At 40.9% G+C, this 11,502-nt stretch overlaps 1 protein-coding gene across 1 annotated transcript in view; it reads left to right on the forward strand.

The window, feature by feature from the left end:
- Nucleotides 1-10,749, forward strand: part of LOC121021393 (uncharacterized) — a 35,694-nt gene extending 24,945 nt beyond the window's left edge. The window contains exon 4 of the mRNA XM_040461712.1: nt 10,706-10,749. The gene's annotated coding sequence lies outside the window, so the exon portion shown is untranslated. The remainder of the gene's footprint in view (nt 1-10,705) is intronic.
- The last annotated feature ends 753 nt before the right edge of the window (nt 10,750-11,502 follow it).

Raw genomic sequence — 11,502 nt, forward strand, 5'->3', positions numbered from 1 at the left:
CCCCTCCATTAATGCTCTGTTCTCCATATTTAAGAGTCTCTTATGTTTTGTCCCCCTCCCTGTTTTTATATTATTTTTGCTTCCCTTCCCTTATGTTCACCTGCTTTGTATCTTAAATTGCACATGAGTGAAGTCCTATGATTATTTGTCTTTCTCTGACTAATTACGGTTAGCATAATACCCACTAGTTCCATTCACATAGTTGCAAATGGCAAGATTTCATTTTTTTTTAATTGTCGAGTAATACTCCATTGTGTGTATGTATGTATGTATGTGTGTGTGTGTGTGTGTGTGTATGTGTGTGTGTGTGTATATATATATATATATACACACACACACACATACCACATCTTCTTTATCCATTCATCTGTCGATGGACATTTGGGCTCATACTTTGGCTGTTGTTGATAATGCTGCTATAAACATTGGGGTGCATGTGCCCCTTCGAAACAGCACACCTGTATCCCTTGGATAAATACCTAGCAGTGCAATTGCTAGCTCATAGGGTAGTTCTATTTTTAATTTTTTGAGGAACCCCCATAATGTTTTCCAGAGTGGCTGTTTTCCACCAGCAGTGCAAAAGAGATCCTCTTTCTCTGCATCCTTGCCAACATCTGTGTTGCCTGAGTTGTTAATGTTAGCCATTCTGACAGGTGTGAGTTAGGTTCTCATTGTGGTTTATATTTCCCTGTTGATGAGTGATGTTGAGCATTTTTTCATGTGTCGGCCATCTGGATGTCTTCTTTGGAAAAGTGTCTACTCATATCTTTTGCCCATTTCTTCCCTGGATTTTTTTTGGGGTGTTGAGTTTGATAAGTTCTTTATAGATTTTTGATACCCTTTATCTGATATGTCATTTGCAAATAACTTCTCCCATTCTGTCAGTTGCCTTTTAGTTTTGCTGTTTCCTTCGCTGTGCAGAAGCTTTTTATTTTGATGAGGTCCCAGTAGTTCATTTTTGCTTTTGTTTCCCTTGCCTCTGGAGACGTGTTGAGTAAGAAGGTGCTGCAGCCAAGGTCAAAGAGGTTTTTCCCTGCTTTCTCCTCGAGGATTTTGATGGCTTCCTGTCTTCCATTTAGGTCTTTCATCCATTTTGAGTTTCTTTTTGTATAGGGTGTAAGAAAGTGGTCCAGGTTCATCTTTCTGCCTGTCGCTGCCCAGTTTTCCCAGCACCACTTGAAGAGACTTTCCATTGGATATTCTTTCCTGCTTTGTCTTCTCTATTCTTGATCTACGTGTCTGTTCTTGTGCCCATACCATACTGTCTTGATGATTACAGCTTTGTAATACAGCTTGAAGTCCGGGATTGTGATGCCTCCTGCTTTTTTTTTTTTTTTTCCCCAAGATTGCTTTAACTATTTGAGAACTTTTCTGGTTCCATACAAATTTTAGGATTGTTTGTTCTAGCTCTGTGAAGAATGCTGGTGTTATTTTGATAGGGATTGCATTGAATATTTTTCCATTTTTTGGTGTCTTCAATTTCTTTCATAAGCTTTCTATACTTTTCAGTGTATAGATTTTTTACCTCTTTGGTTGGATTTATTCTTAGGTATTTTATGGGTTTTGGTGCAGTTGTAAATGGGATCGATTCCTTGATTTCTCTTGGTGTATAGGAATGCAACAGATTTCTGTGCATTGATTTTATATCCTGCAACGTTGCTGAATTCATGGATCAGTTCTAGCAGTTTTTTGGTGGAATCTTTTCGGTTTTCCATATAGAGTATCATGTCATCTGCAAAGAGTAAAAGTCTGACCTCCTCCTGGCCGATTTCGATGCCTTTTATTTCTTTGTGTTGTCTGATTGCAGAGGCTAAGACTTCCAATGCTATGTTGAATAACAGTGGCAAGAGTGGACATTCCTGTCGTGTTCCTGACCTTAGGGGGAAAGCTCTCAGTTTTTCCCCATTGAGGATGATATTAACATTGGGTTTTTCATATATGGCTTTTATGATATCGAGGTATGATCCTTCTATCCCTACTTTTTGAGGGTTTTTATCAAGAAAGCATGCTGTATTTTGTTAAATGCTTTCTCTGCATCTACTGAGAGGATCGTGTGGTTCTTGTCCTTTCTTTTATTGATGTGATTAATCACACTGATTGTTTTGTGGATATTGAACCAGCCCTGCATCCCAGGTCTAAATCCCAGCTGGTCACGTGTGGAAGATGTAGGAGAAAAACATCAAAGGAAAAGACTTCAAACGGGAAAGGCTGGAGCAGGTGCAAGGCCTTAGGACATGTTTTCACAGCTGAACGTGGCTGCTGCTCTTAAGGAATGCCTTGAGGCATTAGCATTATCCAGGGCCGGATCCTCCTTCACTCCCGACCCTTCCTGGCTTCATAAAGAACAATTATCTAGAAATTCAACCTTGAAAAACAAAACCACTAAGTTGATTAATACACTTGCTGAGCTGACTTTATGCACATAGCCTTTAGCAATTTCCCTAGTAAAAAGGGGCTTCATTCTGGAGTCGGGGCCTCATTCCACTTCGAGTATGAGGACCTTCACTTAACTGCATTTTGCTTGCAGACTCTTCTTTTGCAACTCCAGCCATACTCTCTGCAACATCTGGTGTAGTCGGCAGGATACAGTGCGGCAAACAGTTTTCGAGACTACTTTTGGTTTACAGTCGCGAAGAACCAAAGTGGAGCGGTAGGACAGGTAAATCTCAGCTTTGGGATAGTGAAGTTATGGGAAACTCCCAATCTCATGATTAAGAGGCTTACTCTAAATTATTCTGTACTTTATTAGAGTTCAGGAGTCAAAGTAAAAAGGGGAACTTTTGATGAGCTCTGGTAGTTGGTTAGAAAACACTGCTATTGATTTACCCCTTCTGGAAAAAATCTTTTAAACCTTAAACAATGGAGATTGATTATGAAAATGCTTAGATACACTCATCAAAATGGAGATACCATTTCCTTAAAAGTCTGGTCTTTATGCTCCTTAATTGAGATGGCTTTACAGCCTTTACATCTGACACAGAACAAAATATAGGTTCACCTAAATGCAAACTCATCCGGAAGAAGGAGACGAGTCGGATTTTACATCCAATAGTTTTGAGGATGAGTCTCCTTCTGAGGGAATCAAGGCTGTAGCACCTGAGGAAAATACTTTACTAGGATGGCCTCCGCCACCACCCACAAATGATAATTTGGAGGCTACTGCCCCCCCTTATAATAAAGGACACCCCCCTTCCTTTACCTGAGGATACAAAAATTCCTACTCATATTAAACAAAAAACTGCCTGTCCAGTTACTTTCAATCCTTTTTCTTTTTTTTTTTATTAAAATTTTTTTCAACGTTTTATTTTATTTTTGGGACAGAGAGAGAGAGACAGAGCATGAACGGGGGAGGGGCAGAGAGAGAGGGAGACACAGAATCGGAAACAGGCTCCAGGCTCCGAGCCTGATATCAGCCCAGAGCCCGACGTGGGGCTCGAACTGACGGACCTGGCTGAAGTCGGACGCTTAACCGACTGCGCCACCCAGGCGCCCCTCAATCCTTTTTCTAATAACCAGCCCCGCATATTAGTTCCTCCCAGGGAGCATGAGGGCCCTATCATTACACCTCTGATGCGAGGGTTGATAAAGGCTAAAGAGGAAGGAGATTTAGAATTGATACAACCGGTATCAGAACTATTTCCGGTTACTCTGAATGCTTTCCCGCCAAATGCACAATATCTTAATGGAGGCTATAATGCTGAATATTCTCAGATCCCTGTAAAAATCCTGAAGGACCTTCAAATGGCTTGTGCCCAATACAGCATTAACTCTCCTTACGCAGGGCTTACTTTCAGCATTTGCTGACACCGAACGCTTGATCCCTAAAGATTGGGAAATGTTGGCTAGAACTGTTTTATCCCATGCTGAATATTTATAATTTATGACTTGGTGGGAAGATCAGGCTAAGATTCAAGGGGAAAGAAACCTCCATGATATTCCTATTGACAAAGAACAACTTTTTGGACAAGGAGAATATTCTCAACTAAGAGATCAATGTGGTATGAGTGATCAAGCGACACAACAAGTACAAAACTGTTGCAAGATGGCTTGGCCACATATAGCTACTCCAGGTGAGGTTACCCCCTCATTTACTGAACCTTATGTTGGCTTTTTAGCAAGATTAAGAGATGTTTTGGAAAACAATTCCTCAAGAGGGCCTAAGGGATTTGTTGCTTCCCATTGTGCCTACAATAATGCTAATTTGGAATGCCAACAAGTTCTTCGTCTGTCCGGTAAGAGCAGCTGCTGGGTCCACAGCTGACTATGTGAAAGCATGTGCTGATTTTGGCACCCCACTTTACAATATGAACCTACTTTAAAAGGGATGGGCCCTTTTATTTTTTTTATTTTAAAAAAAAAAAAATTTTAACGTTTATTTATTTTTGAGACCGAGAGAGACAGAGCATGAACTGGGGAGGGGCAGAGAGAGAGGGAGACACAGAATCGGAAGCAGGCTCCAGGCTCTGAGCTATCAGCCCAGAGCCCGACGCGGGGCTCGGACTCACGGACCGCGAGATCATGACCTGAGTTGAAGTCGGACGCTTAACCGACTGAGCCACCCAGGCGCCCCGGGATGGGCCCTTTTAAATCTAATACGGAATGCTCTGGTTGTGGGAAAATCAGCCATAGGAAGAAAGACTGTCAAAAAATGAAGGACAAATTTATGATAATAGTACCAGTACTAATAATCTACCCACATCAATACCGCCAACTGCTTTATGCCCTCATTGTGAAAAAGGACATCATCGGGCCAATCGGCGCCATTCCAAATATCACACAGATGGGGCATTCTCTTTAATCTTCTAATATTGACAAAATCAGGGAAACTTCTCACGGGGCCTAGCTCAGGGCCTAACAAACAAAATGAGCCTTTATCCAGTCAGCAATGGGTCTCAACACCGCAACACCGACGGGTCGCAGACCTCTGGCATGCCACAACTGGGAGTGCGGCCTTCGATCTCCCTGCTATTCACCCAGTTGTTTCATAGCCATCTTTAGGTGTTGTTAAAGTTAGAACAGGGGTTTGTGGGCCTTTGGAAAAAGACACAGTAGGCCTTATTTTTACACGGAGTAGTCTTCCACTCAAAGCTATTCATGTGTATCTGGTGTTATTGACTGTGATTATGAAAATGAAATTCAAGTTATGATATTGACCGATAACCCTTCTACTATTCAACCAGGGGATAAAATTGCCCAGTTACTTATTCTTCCTTACACAGGGGGCCAAAGCAATCCTGTTCTCCAAAATGGAGGTTTTGGTAGTACTGGCAAACAACTATATTGGCAAACTTTTTTGAAAGATCCTCACCCCGAAACACATCTTAAAATTAATAATACATCTTTTATAGGATTAGTGGACACTGGAGCTGACATAACCATCATATCTGAAAAGTTATGGCCTTCATCTTGGCCTGTCGACAACGTACCTGTAAGTTTTACAGGACTTGGCTCCTTAGGGCGAATAAAAAGAAGCCAACAAATTATGAGATGTGAAGGACCCAAGGATCAATTCTTAAACCCTATGTGGCTAACATTGCCATTAATCTGTGGGGCAGAGACTTACTTCAACAATGGGGTGCATATATTAATATCCCATCTTTATCTACTCAAAGTAAAAATATAATGTGCGTCATGGGATATGATCCATTGAAGAGATTAGGTAAAAAGCAACGGACATTAAAACACCCCTTGATATTTTCCCCAAACATAAAACCGGAGGGCTAGGATATCCAAATTTACCCTAACGGCCACTGCCAGGGAACAAGAATATGCGCTGCCTTTAAAATGGCTTATTGATGAGCCCATATGGATAGAGCAGTGGCCGCTTTCTCAAGAAAAAACTGGCAGCTTTAAAATCTTCATTTTCCGAACAATTAGAAGCGGGACATATTGAACCCTCAACTAGTCCCTGGAATTCTCCAGGTTTTCTTATTTAAAAAAAAAAAATCTGGGAAACGGAGAATGCTGAGTGATCTCTGAGCCATAAATAAAATCATACAGCAAATGGGGCTCTACAGCCTGGCCTTCCGACGCCTGTTGTTATCCCTTGAGATTGGAAAATTGTAGTTATTGATCTTAAGGATTGTTTCTTCTCCATTCCCTTAAGCCCTAAAGAAGCTGAGCGATTTGCATTCTCCGTTCCTGTGGTTAATCATGAAGAGCCCATAAGCGGATTTCAATGGAAGGTTTTACCCCAAGGAATGTTAAATAGTCCCACTCTTTGTCAGCTCTTTGTTGCAGAACCTCTCCGACATTTACAATCTCAGTTTCCTCGTGCTAAGACCATCCATTACATGGATGGCATCCTATTAGCTTTACCCGAATGATATGATTTCTATGCACTCTTTTTAGCAGCTCAGACAACTCTCTCAGAATATGGCCTTATTACTGCAGAAGACAAAATTCAGCTTAAAGATCCCTTATTCCATTTAGGTCAAAAATTAGTACAAAATTCAATAATGCTTCAAAATGTTCAAATTCGTAGAGATACTTTGCATACTTTAAATGACTTCCCGAAGTTATCAGGAGACATTAATTGGCTAGGGCCTCCTCTGGGCATACCTACTTATCAACTGACTCATCTTTTTGATCTACTTAAAGGGGATTCCAGTTTAAATAGCCCTGGAAAATTCCGGAAGCATCCCAAGAATTACAGTGGATTGAGCAGAAAATTGCTTCCAGTCAGCTTCCTCGAATTAACCCCTCACTACCCGTCTCTTTGTTAATTTTACCGTCACCCCATTCCCCTACAGGAGTGCTTTGGCAGGCTAATGGAATCATGGAATGGATATTTCTAGCCAACAAAGCCCTTAAAAAATTATCTACATATTTAGACAAAATAGGAATGTTAATTTTTAAGGGTTGAGGGGCGCCTGGGTGGCGCAGTCGGTTAAGCGTCCGACTTCAGCCAGGTCACGATCTCGCGGTCCGTCAGTTCGAGCCCCGCGTCGGGCTCTGGGCTGATGGCTCGGAGCCTGGAGCCTGTTTCCGATTCTGTGTCTCCCTCTCTCTCTGCCCCTCCCCCGTTCATGCTCTGTCTCTCTCTGTCCCAAAAATAAATAAACGTTGAAAAAAAAAATTTTTTAAGGGTTGAGAGAGACTTTGGGAAATAACAGCCCAAGACCCTGAGACAATCATAGTACCTCTATCCCATGCACACAAATATCCATGGCATATCGACAGTGCATTTCATGGCAACTTGGAGTTGCAGATTATATAGGTCCCATCGACAACCATTATCTAAATCCAAATTAATTGGATTTATCAAAACCACCTCCTTCATCATGCCTCGAGTTGTACAATCAGTACCTGTAAATGGACCTAATTATTTCATGGATGCCAACAAGTCTGGCTATTCTGCATATTATGATCCTACTTCTAAATGTGTAAAATCCCTGTATGCCTCAGTACAAAAGGCTAAACACTTTGCCATATTCTATTGCTTAAAGACGCTCCCTCCTCCATCAATATCTTAATGGATTCAGCCTATTCTAAGCAAGTGATTGAAAATTTGGAAATCATTAATATTTACTCAGATGGCTCAGAATTGTCTGACTTATTCCTTCAGGTCCAATACTATCTTCACCAATGCCATCCTATATACATTACTCACATATGATCTCATTCTGGCCTCCCCAGCCCCTTGGCAGAAGGAAATGCTACAGCGGATTCCTTATTGACAGCCCGTGTTCCTACAGCACAAGATTTTCACAATCTTACTCATTTTAATGCTAAAGGCCTAAGTAAACACTTTTCTATTCCCCTTAAACAAGCTAGAGAAATCATCACACACTGCCCTAGTTGTGGGCCTATTGTCATTCCTCCATACTCCCAGGGGGTTAATCCCGGAGGTCAGTAACCTAATGACTTATGGCAAATGGGTGTTACTCATGTTCTGCAATTCGGCCGCTTTGCATATGTACATGTATCAGTAGATACATATTCCGGTTTTATACAGGCTACACCTTTGACAGGGAAAAAACCAGCCCACGTTATACAGCATCTTTCAGAAGCGCTTGCCACGACGGGGCTCCCCCGGAACCTTAAAACTGACAATGGCCCGGCTTATACTTCTCACACTTTCCTTGTGTTTTGCCAAAAATGGGGCATTCCTTATAATCCACAGGGTCAAGCCATTATTGAACACACTGATCATACATTAAAAACCATGTTACAAAAACAAAAACAGGGATATGGCCTTGAATCCAAAGAATCAGTTAATGAAAACATTACTTACACTTAATTTTTTGGATTTAAGAGGTGAACAAGAGTTCACCGCAGCCGGAAAACCTCACACAATCTTTAATGCCAGACCCCTTTCATAACCGATATTTTGGAAAAATGATAATAACCAATGGTGCCTGGATATGTTAAATTGTGGGGTCAAGGATTTGCTCTTGTATCCACAGATAGAGATATCTGGCTTCCAGCCTGGCGATCAAAACCACGATATGAACAGTTGGATGAAGAGAAAAAGATTTGACAATTTTCGACCACTGGAGGAAGATATGGAAGAATTAAGCCTGGAACCCAAGTTTATAGGGAAGGTAGAAATAAGAACCAAAAATACAATGAAAGCCAAACCTCCAACATGGGGACAAGTGAAGATGACTCAAGAAGCCGAACAGATCCTCCAAAAAATGGGAACACTTAAGACTTCTACTGTGTTTATTGCCATGATGTCGGTTGTTACTTTAACTGGGAGTGCTAAAGAGAATCACACATACTGGGCTTATATTCCAAATCCACCTCTTAATAGATTAATTACATAGGATGATCCCTCTTTCCAGGCTTACGTAAATGATTCAGTCTGGTTGCCTGACCTTATGATAATAGAGGTCCATTTAAACCAGAAGCAGAAGGAAAAGTAATCCCTGAATATTCTGTAGGTGCAGAGGGGCCACCTATATGCTTTGGAACAGGTGACCACTGTGTTTCATTCATAGGCATGGATAGCAGAAATACCCAATGGGACTAATGTCCCCATACTGTATTTACTACAAGGGGTCTCCATGAGAAGTCAAAAAACTACATACAATTACCCTCCTAAATTGCCTCGATGTCAAGAAAAACCATAAATCCCGAGGAACGGATTAATTGGGAGTTCTGTAGAGGAGAAGTTGGTAGAGTTCTTCTTAATACTTCCAAAGGAAGCATCATTGATTGGGCCCCTATAGGCTCTGCTCAGACCAAATACTCCAAAAAGAGCTCTGATGGTGTCGATATCATGACGACATCCTTTCAGATATAACATCTGAACCCACTGTATGGCATGAAGGAGGGATGATGCCCCCCCCAGCCCACGTTTACCTGATGGACCAGTTCATTCCGAGCTTTGGAAAATTGGTACTGGATCATTAGGCATGTCCTCTTGGAAAGGCTGCTTAATGTCTCAAGTAAATTCTCCCTCTCTTTTAGATTAAATGAGACTCATAAAATTCAAGCGTGTGTCAGACTTCCTTTTGTGTTTATGTTAGGTATGCCTCATTGGGACCCTGAAAACAATCTTCTTACTTGCCATGATTGCTCTTTTTATACTTAATTTTATCCCTTTAAACAGGAGAAACAAAGCTTATATATCCTTAAGGCATGAAATCGGGTTTGGATGCCTGTAATTATGGATTGGTCTTGGCAACACTCCCCTGAAATGTTTCTCATAGATGAAATATTGAAACGTGTATTACATCGCACCTGACAATTTGTAGCTTTATTGGTAACTGCTGTACTTGGGATTATAGCTATTGCAGCTACAGCTGGTTTTGCGCTGTACCAGACTGTACAAACTACCCACTTTGTACAACACTGGCATCAAAATTCAGAAAGACTATGGAACAGCCAACGGTTGATTGATAGCCAACTAGAGAGCCAATTATCTGACTTGCAACAAGCCATTCTTTTTCTAGGAGATCAACTGATTAGTTTACAACAACAGGTAAAGCTTCAATGTGATTGGAACGTAACCACCTTTTGTGTCACTCTCCATGTATATAAGCAGTCCAAGATATCATGGGACCTTGTGCATCGACACCTTCTTAAGGTAATACCTCCACGGATATAGCCCAATTGCAAAAGGACATTTATGATACATTCAAAAATAAACTTGAGATGTTTTCTGGTACTCCCTCTCTAGCTGAGATAACTAATTGAATCTCAGAATTGAATCCAAAGAATTATACAAAACCCTTAAGCTTTTCTGTGATTGGTATTCTTATATTAATCTTTGTCTTATTTGGATATACCTAGTCTGGAGAAGAGGCCAATGACGAAGCCAAGAATATGCCTCACAAGCCTCTGTCTTTGTAATTCAGCTTTGCCAAATGAAAGAAAAAGGGGAAGATGTGGAAGATGTAGGAGAAAAACATCAAAGGAAAAGACTTCAAACGGGAAAGGCTGGAGCAGGTGCAAGGCCTTAGGACATGTTTTCACAGCTGAACGTGGCTGCTGCTCTTAAGGAATGCCTTGAGGCATTAGCATTGTCCAGGGCCGGATCCTCCTTCACTCCCGACCCTTCCTGGCTTCATAAAGAACAATCATCTAGAAATTCAACCTTGAAAAACAAAACTATTAAGTTGATTAATACACTTGCTGAGCTGACTTTATGCACGTAGCCTTTAGCAATTTCCCTAGTAAAAGGGGGCTTCATTCTGGAGTCGGGCCTCATTCCGACTCGAGTATGAGGACCTTCACTTAACCATTTTGCTTGCAGACTCTTCTTTTGCGACTCCGGCCATACTCCCTGCAACAGTCATGGTGAATAGTTTTCTTAATGTATTGTTGGATCCGGTTGGCTAATTTTGAGGATTTTTGCATCCATGTTCATCAGGGAAATTGGTCTCTAGTTCTCCTTTTTAGTGGGGTCTTTGTCTGCTTTTGGAATCAAGGTAATGCTGGCTTCATAGAAAGAGTTTGGAAGTTTTCCTTCCATTTCTACTTTTTGGAACAGCTTCAAGAGAATAGGTGTTAACTCTTCCTTAAATGTTTGGTGAAAGCCATCTGGCCCTGGACTCTTGTTTTTTGGCAGATTTTTGATTACTAATTCAATTTCTTTACTGGTTATGGGTCTATTCAAATTTTCTATTTCTTCCTGTTTCAGTTTTAGTAGTGTATATGTTTCTAGGAATTTGTCCATTTCTTCCAGATTACCCATTTTATTGGCGTATAATTGCTCATAATATTGTATTATTTTTATTTCTGCTGTGTTGGTTGTGATCTCTCCTCTTTCATTCTTGATTTTATTTATTTGGGTCCTTTCCTTTTTCTTTTTGATCAAACTGGCTAGTGGTTTATCAATTTTGTTAATTCTTTCAAAGAACCAGCTTCTGGTTTCATTAATCCGTTTTTTTGTTTTTGTTTTTTTGGTTTCGATTGCACTGATTTCTTCTGTAATCATTTCCGGCCTTCTGCTGGTTTGGGGTTTTATTTGCTGTTCTTTTTACAGCTCCTTAAGGCGTAAGGTTAGGTTGTGCATCTGAGACCTTTCTTCCTTCTTTAGGAAGGCCTGGA

The sequence above is a fragment of the Herpailurus yagouaroundi genome, unplaced genomic scaffold (genome assembly GCF_014898765.1).
Source record: "Herpailurus yagouaroundi ecotype Mexico unplaced genomic scaffold, PumYag 295, whole genome shotgun sequence".
In the NCBI taxonomy this organism is placed as follows: Eukaryota; Metazoa; Chordata; class Mammalia; order Carnivora; family Felidae; genus Herpailurus; species Herpailurus yagouaroundi.